Below are 11,017 nucleotides of genomic sequence, written 5' to 3'. Positions count from 1 at the left end.
AGTCCAGGATTATGAGGAAAAACATTAAGATCCACAACATTTATTCCATGGGACAAAACTAGGTCCAGAGTATGACTGTGACAGTGAGTAGGTCCAGAGACATGTTGGACAAAACCCACTGAGTCGATGATGGCTCCGAAAGCCTTTTGGAGTGGGTCTGTGGACTTTTTCATGTGAATATTAAAGTCACCAAAAATTAGAATATTATCTGCCATGACTACAAGGTCTGATAGGAATTCAGGGAACTCAATGAGGAACGCTGTATATGGCCCAGGAGGCCTGTAAACAGTAGCTGTAAAAAGTGATTGAGTAGGCTGCATAGATTTCATGACTAGAAGCTCAAAAGATGAAAACGTCATTTTTTTTGTAAATTGAAATTTGCTATCGTAAATGTTAGCAACACCTCCACCTTTGCGGGATGCACGGGGGATATGGTCACTCGTGTAACCAGGAGGTGAGGCCTCATTTAACATCGTAAATTCATCAGGCTTAAGCCATGTTTCAGTCAGGCCAATCACATCAAGATTATTATTAGTGATTAGTTCATTGACTATAATTGCCTTTGAAGTAAGGGATCTAACATTAAGTAGCCCTATTTTGAGATGTGAGGTATCATGATCTCTTTCAATAATGACAGGAATGGAGGAGGTTTTTATCCTAGTGAGATTGCTACCGCCGTGTTTAGTTTTGCCCAACCCAGGTCGAGGCACAAACACGGTCTCCATGGGGATAGCTGAGCTGACTACACTGACTATGCTAGTGGCAGACTCCACTATGCTGGCAGGCTGGCTAACAGCCTACTGCCTGGCCTGCATGCTATTTTATTGTGGAGCTAGAGGAGTTAGAGCCCTGTCTGTTGGTAGATAAGATGAGAGCACCCCTCCAGCAAGGATGGAGTCCGTCACTCCTCAGCAGGTCAGACTTGATCCTGTTTGTGGGTGAGTCCCAGAAAGAGGGCCAATTATCTACAAATTCTATCTTTTGGGAGGGGCAGAAAACAGTTTTCAACCAGCGATTGTGTTGTGAGACTCTGCTGTAGAGCTCATCACTCCCCCTAACTGGGAGGGGGCCAGAGACAATTACTCGATGCCGACACGTCTTTCTAGCTGATTTACACGCTGAAGCTATGTTGCACTTGGTCACTATATATTTTACCTCGTGGGGATGTCATTCGAAAACACAATGTTAACTTTCACTGCTATGCGGATGACATAGCTGTACATTTCAATGAAACATGGTGAAGCCCCAAAATTGCCCTCGCTAGAAGCCTGTGTTTCAGACATAAGGAAGTGGATGAATGCAAACTTTCTACTTTTAAACTCGGACAAAACAGAGATGCTTGATCTAGGTCCCAAGAAACAAAGAGATCTTCTGTTGAATCTGACAATTAATCTTAATGGTTGTACAGTCGTCTCAAATAAAACTGAAGGACCTCGGCGTTACTCTGGTCCCTGATCTCTCTTTTGACGAACATATCAAGACTGTTTCAATGACAGCTTTTTTCCATCTACGTAACATTGCAAAAATCAGAAACGTTCTGTCCAAAAATGATGCATAAAAATTAATCCATGCTTTTGACACTTCTAGGTTAGACTACTGCAATGCTCTACTTTCCGGCAACTCGGATAAAGCGCTAAATAAACTTCATTTAGTGTTAAGAATCCTAACTAGAACCAAAGAATTTGATCTTATTACTCCAGTGCTAGCCTCCTTACACTGGTTTCCTGTCAAGGCCAGGGCTGATTTCAAGGTTTTACTGCTAACCTACAAAGCATTACATGGGCTTGCTCCTACTTATCTCTCTGATTTGGTCCTGCCGTACATACCTACACGTACGCTACGGTCACAAGACGCAGGCCTCCTAATTGTCCCTATAATTTCTAAGCAAACAGCTGGAGACAGGGCTTTCTCCTATAGAGCTCCATTTATATGGAATGGTCTGCCTACCCATGTGAGAGACGCAAACTCTGTCTCAACCTCTTGAAGCTAGGGGGCACTATTTGTATGTTTGGAAAAATAACGTTCCCAAAGTAAACAGCCTATTTCTCAGGACCAGATGCTAGAATATGCATATAATTAGATTAGGATAGAAAACACTCTAAATTTTCCAAAACTGTCAAAATATTGTCTGTGAGTATAACAGAACTGATATTGCAGGTGAAACCCTGAGAAAAATCAAACCAGGAAGGGGCTTCTATTTTGAAATCTCCATGTTCCATAGTCTACCATTGCTCCATTTAAAGGGATATCAACCAGATTCCTTTTCCTATCGCTTCCTCAAGGTGTCAACAGTCTTCAGACATAGTTTCAGGCTTTTATTTTGAAAAATGAGCCAGACACGATAACATCGCGTAAAGTGGTCACATGACTTTTGCTCGCGTAACAGAATTTGGACAGCTATTGTTTTTCCCTCTCCTACTGTGAAAGACATTTGTGGTTGATATATTAACGATGATATATTTTATAAAACAACCTGAGGATTGATTATAAAAAATGTTTGACATGTTTCTATGGACATTACGGATATAAAAATAATCTTTATGGAACAAAAGGAACATTTGTTGTGTAACTGGGAGTCTCGTGAGTGAAAACATCCGAAGATCATCAAATGTGATATCCTGTCTGGGTTGGCGCCCCCCCTTGGGTTGTGCCGTGGCGGCGATCTTTGTGGGCTATACTCAGCCTTGTCTCAGGATGGTAAGTTGGTGTTTGAAGATATCCCTCTAGTGGTGTGGGGGCTGTGCTTTGGCAAAGTGCGTGGGGTTATATCCTTCCTGATTGGCCCTGTCAGGTGATATCATCGGATGGGGCCACAGTGTCTCCTGACCCCTCCTGTCTCAGCCCCCAGTATTTATGCTGCAGTAGTTTATGTGTCGGGGGGCTAGGGTCAGTTTGTTATATCTGGAGTACTTCTCCTGTCTTATCCGGTGTCCTGTGTGAATTTAAGTATGCTCTCTCTAATTCTCTCTCTCGGAGGACCTGAGCCCTAGGACCATGCCTCAGGACTACCTGGCATGATGACTCCTTGCTGTCCCCAGTCCACCTGGCTGTGCTGCTTCTCCAGTTTCAACTGTTCTGCCTGCGGCTATGGAATCCTGACCTGTTCACCGGACGTGCTACCTGTCCCAGACCTATTATTTGACCATGCTGGTCATTTATGAACATTTGAACATCTTGGCCATGTTCTGTTATAATCCCTACCCGGCACAGCCAGAAGAGGACTGGCCACCCCTCATAGCCTGGTTTCCTAGCCAACGTGCTTCAACACCTGCATTACTTAGGCTGGGTTTCTGTACAGCACGTTGAGATATCAGCTGATGTACAAAGGGCTATATAAATAAATGTGATTTGATATGATAAACAGCTGCCTCTGATTGAGAACCAATCTAGGGAACCAATGACATATAAACACCTAGACTAGAAAAACCCCTAGACATTACAAAAACTAAACAAGCCACCCTTGTCACACCCTGACCTAACCAAAATAATAAAGAAAACAAAGATAACTAAGGTCAAGGCGTGACAATATCAGATAATTCAGCCATGCTGGCTTCAGTACCAGTCAGTAGAGCACAGCCACCCTCAAGAAGATAGAGGTTTGGCACATACTTACTAAATAATCCCATATTTGTAACATTTCTGAACACTCATATGGACATATTTCTTAGCACCAAAAACAACTCTGCCTCCCCACTAATTTTATGGGAAGCTCTCCTTGCATATCTGAGGGGGCAAATCATATCCTTTAGTTCAGGTGCTCGTAAGATGTATAAGGCTAGAGTAAATTCGTTGGAGAATGAAATCAGAGATCTGGAAAATTAACATAATGTAACATTTGACGACTCAACTCTACAAAAATTAGACTCAAAGCGATTGGAATATAACACCCTAATGACTCATAAAGAGGAAAATGCTCTTAGCAGAACAAAACAGAACTAACTACTACGAACATGGAGATAAAGCAGGAAAGTTGCTTGCTTGGCAGATAAGACGAGAGGATCCTAGTAGAGTTATTAGCTCTATTAAGCTACCCAATAACAAAGTTGTTCACAGTCCTGAGGAAATTAGTCGAGTCTTCAGGGAGTTTTATGAAACATTGGTCAAGTCTGAAGGGGATGACCCACAATGCATGAGTTTTTGAACAAACTCAATGTACAAACTTTAACTGATGAAGATAGAGAGCACTTAGAGAAAGAGATTACATCAGAGGAAATTAGGGAATACATGTTCAACACTGCTGGGGGAAAATCACCAGGGTTAGACGGATTCCCTATTGAATTCTATCGATCCTTTTTACCCAAACTAATTGAGCCTCTTTGCAGTATGTTTAATTATGCCATAGAGACAGAAAAGCTCCCAGACACACTTGAACAGGCGCTGATCACAGTTTTGTTATTAAAACCTGGGAAAGATCATCTGCTTTGTGGGTCGTATAGACCAATATCTCGATTGAACACTTCATATATGATTCTTGCGAAACTCATAGCTCTTAGACTGGATAATGTTCTTCCGGACTTGGTCGATATAGACCCAAATAGGCTTTATAAGAAACCGCTCATCTCCTGATAATGTCAGAAGATTATTTAATATTATGCATTATGTAGAAAATGACCAAGTATCTGTAGTGATGGCTTCATTAGATGCGGAAAAAGCTTTTGACCACATAGAATGGAACTACCTGTTTGAAGTTTTACAGAGGATGAATATTGAACCGAAGTATGTTGGTCTGACTAGATTACTGTACAAATGTCTGGTAGCTCAGATCCTGACTAATGGAAACATTTCCTCACAGTTCTCTTTATCACGTGGCACAAGACAGGGTTGTCCTGCTAGTCCTCTCCTTTTTTTCTTTGGCTATAGAGCCACCATCCAAACCCACCAGAGTGAAACTAACAACTTTATGCAAACCATACTCAGAAGGAGGACTTACTCTACCTGACTTCCAGTTGTTTTACTGGGCATCTCAGTTCAAGGCTGTGTGGGTATGGCAAGATACAACAACAAGTTCAACCTCTTGGAGACAGATAGAGGAGGAGTGTCTGACCCCTGATACATTGGCATCTATATCTTATATTAGTCAACCTAAAACTTTGCTAGGTCTCATAAACAACCCTTTCATTAAACACACTTTAAATATATGGATTGAAGTCTGTAAACAAACAGAAGGGCTTAGATATATATATGAACAAACACCTTTTTATAATAACCCCATCTTACCCAAAGCCCTGAGAGATGGTATTACATTTTCTTGGTTCAATAAAGGAATTAAAACATTTGGTAATCTCTATAGAGAAGGTGAACTACTATCCTTTCAACAACTGGCATCTCATTTTCAGTTACCTCAAACTCATTTATTCAAGTACCTACAGGTTAGGCCTTACATTGCCACTCAGAGGGAGGTAGGATTCACCTCATGAGGAAACCTAAAACTGATAAACTGTGGCTGGAAAGGAAAGGGGTAAAAGGTTGCATTTCCTACATGAACTCTGGTCTTCAAGCTCTGTTGAGGAACGATGAACCTCTGAAAGCTTGCATGAAGTGGCATGATGACCTTGGTCTCATTTTTGAGGATGAGAAATGGGGAAAGCTCTTTTTAGATGCTCAGCGACTTTCATTTAACACAAGGCACAAGTTGATGCAATTCAATATTTTACGTTGGGTCTACTTTACACAAGAGATTGTATAAGATCAATTCTAAATATTCAACATTTTGCCCAAGGTGTAAAACAGAAGTGGGCACACTTATGTTTTTGTCCTGCCCTGAACTAAGCAATACATTATTAAATACATTATTCAGATCTTTTCACAGATCACTAATATGACGGTACCACTAGATTCTTCCCTTATACTTCTTGGAGATGATTCTGTTCTACCAGTTAATATTTGTAGCAAAACCAGATTCATTAAAATTGTCAGTCAATGCAGCCAATAAATGCACAGCTATTATATGGAATTGTGACACTCAGCCAAGCAAGCAGATGTGGCTAAAAGAACTATCTTCCTATATTCCATCTGAAAAAATAACGTACAATTTATGGAATAAACCCTTTGAATTTACTGATGTCCGGGGGGACTTTCAGCAGTTTCTAGAGACGTCACCGTAGCTGCCTCATTGCTACTTTCTTCAATAATATATTATTATTAGTTTTTGTGTTGAATCATTTATTTTCTAGCATGGAATGTGAAGGTCATTCTGTTTCTTATTTTTATAATTAGTGAAGCTAATACCGGTAGAGGGGAGGGAGGGGGTGTTCCTGTGTTGGGGAGGAAGGGTTTTGCACGATGTGCCCCCATGTAGCATGGTGTTTTGTGTAGGTGAAAGGCATAACGGGGAATTATCGGTGTCATATTTTGATGATTGTTAAATTGTAAAAAAAAAGAAGAATGAAATGCCAATAAATACATTGCACAAAAAAACAACACAATTAACCATTTAATTTAAAAAAATATATACATATATATACAGTGGGGCAAAAAAGAATTTAGTCAGCCACCAATTGTGAAAGTTCTCCCACTTAAAAAGATGAGAGAGGCCTGTAATTTTCATCATAGGTACACTTCAACTATGACAGACAAAATGAGAAAATAATAATAATCCAGAAAATCACATTGTAGGATTATTTATGAATTTATTTCCAAATTATGGTGGAAAATAAGTATTTGGTCACCTACAAACAAGTAGGATTTATGGCTCTCACAGACCTGTAACTTCTTCTTTAAGAGGCTCCTCTGTCCTCCACTCGTTACCTGTATTAATGGCATCTGTTTGAACTTGTTATCAGTATAAAAGACACCTGTCCACAACCTCAAACAGTCACACTCCAAACTCCACTATGGCCAAGACCAAAGAGCTGTCAAAGGACACCAGAAACAAAATTGTAGACCTGCACCAGGCTGGGAAGAATGAATCTGCAATAGGTAAGCAGCTTGGTTTGAAGAAATCAACTGTGGAGCAATTATTAGGAAATGGAAGACATACACGACCACTGATTATCTCCCTCGATCTGGGGCTCCAAGCAAGATCTCACCCCGTGGGGTCAAAATGATCACAAGAACGGTGAGCAAAAATCCCATAACCACAAGGGGGGACCTAGTGAATGACCTGCAGAGAGCTGGGACCAAAGTAACAAAGCCTACCATCAGTAACACACTACGCCACCAGGGACTCAAATCCTTAAGCCAGTACATGTCCAGGCCCATCTGAAGTTTGCTAGAGAGTATTTGGATGATCCAGAAGAAGATTGGGAGAATGTTATATGGTCAGATGAAACCAAAATATAACTTTTTGGTAAAAACTCAACTCGTCGTGTTTGGAGGACAAAGAAGGCTGAGTTGCATCCAGAGAACACCATAGCTACTGTGAAGCATGGGGGTGGAAACATCATGCTTTGGGGCTGTTTTTCTGCAAAGGGACCAGGACGACTGATCCGTGTAAAGGAAAGAATGAATGGGGCCATGTATCGTGAGATTGATTGAAGATGAAACGTGGCTTCTTCAGTACATGCAACAGAAATTCATTTGACACATCAAATCGCTTCCTCATAAATTTACTGGGCAGGCCCATGAATATAGGAATCTGTGTTTACATTTTCCCTCTCCCCACATCACTTCTAGGGGAAGTAGTCAAACTTTCTTCAGAGGGAATTCCATACGCTCCAACCGTGCGCATTGTTTTCTTTGATGAGAGAACATATAGGGCAGATGTTTTCAACACTGAGACCGCGGCCCCAATGTCGACCGTCGCTTATGACCGAAAATAGGACTGCGATTACTCACCACGGACTAGCAGAATCCTTCCCCCCCCCCTTTCGTCTCTGACGAACCCGACACAAAGGATATACTGCTCTCTCGGGAACAGACCCAGATCCCCGCGATTTGCGTGGAGAGCAGGCAGAGAAGGGGCCAAAGGGTGGGCTGCCTTCTGAGAATTCGTAGGCGATCGAATAAACCCCCACTTCCCTCCATTCTGCTAGCAAAAGTACAATCTAGAGAATAAAAGCGACGAGCTACGTGTAAGATTGAACTACCAATGGAACATTAAAAACTACCAATGGAACATTAAAAACTAACATCTTATGCTTCACCGAGTTGTGGCTGAACTGACGACACTATCAAATACAGCTAGCTGGTTACTCGCTATACCGGTGGGATAGAACAGTGGCGTCTGGTTAGACAAGGGGCAAATGACTATGTGTTTTTGTAAACAGCTGGTACACTATGTCTAATGAAGTCTTGAGCTATCGCTCGCCTGGAGGTACAGCATCTAATGATAAGCTGTAGACCACACTATCTACCTCGTGTTTCATCTGTATACTTTGTAGCTGTTTACATACCACAGTCAAAGGCTGGCACTAAGATATATTTGAATGAGCTTTATTCCGGCATAAGCAAATGGGAGGCGGCACTCCTAGTAGTCGGGGACTTTAATGCAGTGACACTTAAATCCATTTTATCAAATTTAAATTAGCATGTTAAATCTGCAACCAGAGGGGAAAAACACACACACACATACATAAAAAAAACTGGACCACCTATACTCCACACACAGAGACGCATACAAAGCTCTCCCTCCATTTGGAAAGTCTGATCATAATTCTATCCTCCTGATTCTTGCTTACAAGCAGAAATTGAAGCAGGAAGCACCAGTGATTAGAACAACAACAACAAAAAAGTGGTCAGATGAAGCAAATGCTGAGCTACAGGACTGCTTTGCTAGCACAGACTGGAATACGTTCTGGGATTCCTCCGATGGCTTTGAGAAGTACACCAGCGGCAGCGTAGCCTAGTGGTTAGAGCATTGGAATAGTAACGGAAAGGTTGCAAGTTCAAATCCCCGAGCTGACAAGTTACAAATCTGTCGTTCTGCCCCTGAACAGGCAGTTAACCCACTGTTCCTAGGCCGTCATTGAAAATAAGAATTTGTTCTTAACTGACTTGCCTAGTAAAATAAAGGTAAAAAAATAAATAAAAAAACATCAGTCATTGGCATCATCAATATGTGCCATGTGACTGTACATACATACCCCAACCAAGACCCATGGATTGCAGGCAGAATCCACACTGAGCTAAAGCTGCTACTTTCAAGGAGCGGGACGCTAATGCCCTCCGATGAACCATCAATCAGGCAAAGAGTCAATACAGGACTAAGATCAAATCATACTACACTGGCTCTGATGCTCATCGGATGTGGCAGGGCTTGCAAACCATTACAGACTACAAAGGGAAGCACAGCCTTGAGCTGCCCAGTGACACGAGCCTACCAGATGAGCTAAACTACCTCTATGCTTGCTGCGAGGCAAATAACACTGAAACATGGATGAGAGCACCAGCTGTTCCAGAAGTGAGTACGACCTTTAAAAAGGTCAACATTCACAAGGCCAAACGGATTACCAGGATGTGTACTGTGAGCATGCGCTGACTGACATTTTCAACCTCTTCCTGTCCGAGTCTGTAATACCAACATGTTTTAAGCAGACCACCATAGTGCCTGTGTCCAAGAATATTAAGGTAACCTGCCTAAATGAATACCGACCATAGCACTCACATCTGTAGCCATGAAGTTCTTTGAAAGGCTAAGGTAACAACACATCCGCCACGCTGATCCTCAACACAGAATGCTCAGTCCCCTCCTGTACTCCCTGTTCACACATGACTGCACAGCCAACACCATCATTACATTTTCCGACAACACAACAGTGGTAGGCCTGATCACAGACGAGACAGCCTATAGGGTAGGGAGGAGGTCAGAGACCTGGCCGTGTGGTGCCAGGACAGCAACCTCTCCCTCAGCGTGACCAAGACAAAGGAAATGATTGCGGACTACAGGAAAAAGAGGACCGAGCACGCTCCCATTCTCATCAACGGGGCTGCAGTGGAGCAGGTTGAGAGCGTCAAGTTCCTTGGTGTCCACATCATCAAAAAACTAACATGTTCCAAGCACACCAAGACAGTCGTGAAGTGGGCACGACAAAACCTATTCCCCCTCAGGAGACTGAAAATATTTGGCATGGCTGCTCAGATCCTCAAAAGGTTCTACAGCTGCATCATCGAGAGCATCCTGACTGGTTACATCACTGCCTGGTATGGCAACTGCTCGGCCTCCGACCGCAAGGCACTACAGAGGGTAGTGCGAACGGCCCAGTACATCACTGGGGCCACCTGCCATCCAGGACCTCTATCCGAGGCAGTGTCAGAGGAAGGCCCTAAATATTGTTTAAGACTCCAGCCACCCTAGTCATAGACTATTCTCTCTGCTACCGCACGGCAAGCGGCACCGGAGCGCCAAGTCTAGGTTCAAGAGGCTTCTAAACAGTTTCTACCCCAAGCCATGAGACTCCTGAACATCTAATCAAATGGATACCCAGACTATTTGCATTGCACTCCCCCCTTTACACCGCTTCTAATCTGTCATCATCTATGCATAGTCACTTCAATAACTCCAGCTACATGTACATACTACCTCAACTAACCGGTGCCCCCGCACATTGACTCTGTACAGGTACCCCCCTGTATGTAGTCTCGCTATTGTTCTTTTACCGCTGCTCTTTAATTACTTGTTACTTTTATCTTTTCTTGTCTGTATTTTTTGAAACTGCATTGTTGGTTGGGGGCTCATAAGTAAGCATTTCACTGTAAGGTACCTGTTGTGTTCGGTGCATGTGACTAATAAAATTGTATATGTCAAATCAGGGGGTTTTTGGTTGGCAAGTTGGTCAATTTTAGCATTTGACAAGTTTCTTCTGGTTCTTCATCGTTATATTCCTCATCGTAAGTTCCTTCTGTTTCCACCACATCTTATGTTTGGTACCCCTTTCGACCTCTTCCAAATGGGTTGTCCACCTGTACGCCAAGACGTGGGGAAGGCCAATCGTTTTGTTGTCCTCCTTCAGTACAATCTTCCCACAGTTGTAGTAGCTCCAGTCTCTCTCCATCAGCCCCTGCAGGGGCCCCTCTGCCTCTACTTCTTTCTCTGCCCCAAGGTTTCCACAGTTACCACCATTTTGTTGACGTTCTCTCC

The sequence above is a fragment of the Oncorhynchus masou genome, chromosome 22 (genome assembly GCF_036934945.1).
Source record: "Oncorhynchus masou masou isolate Uvic2021 chromosome 22, UVic_Omas_1.1, whole genome shotgun sequence".
Lineage (NCBI taxonomy): Eukaryota > Metazoa > Chordata > Actinopteri > Salmoniformes > Salmonidae > Oncorhynchus > Oncorhynchus masou.
Note: the sequence above shows the minus strand (reverse complement) of the source record.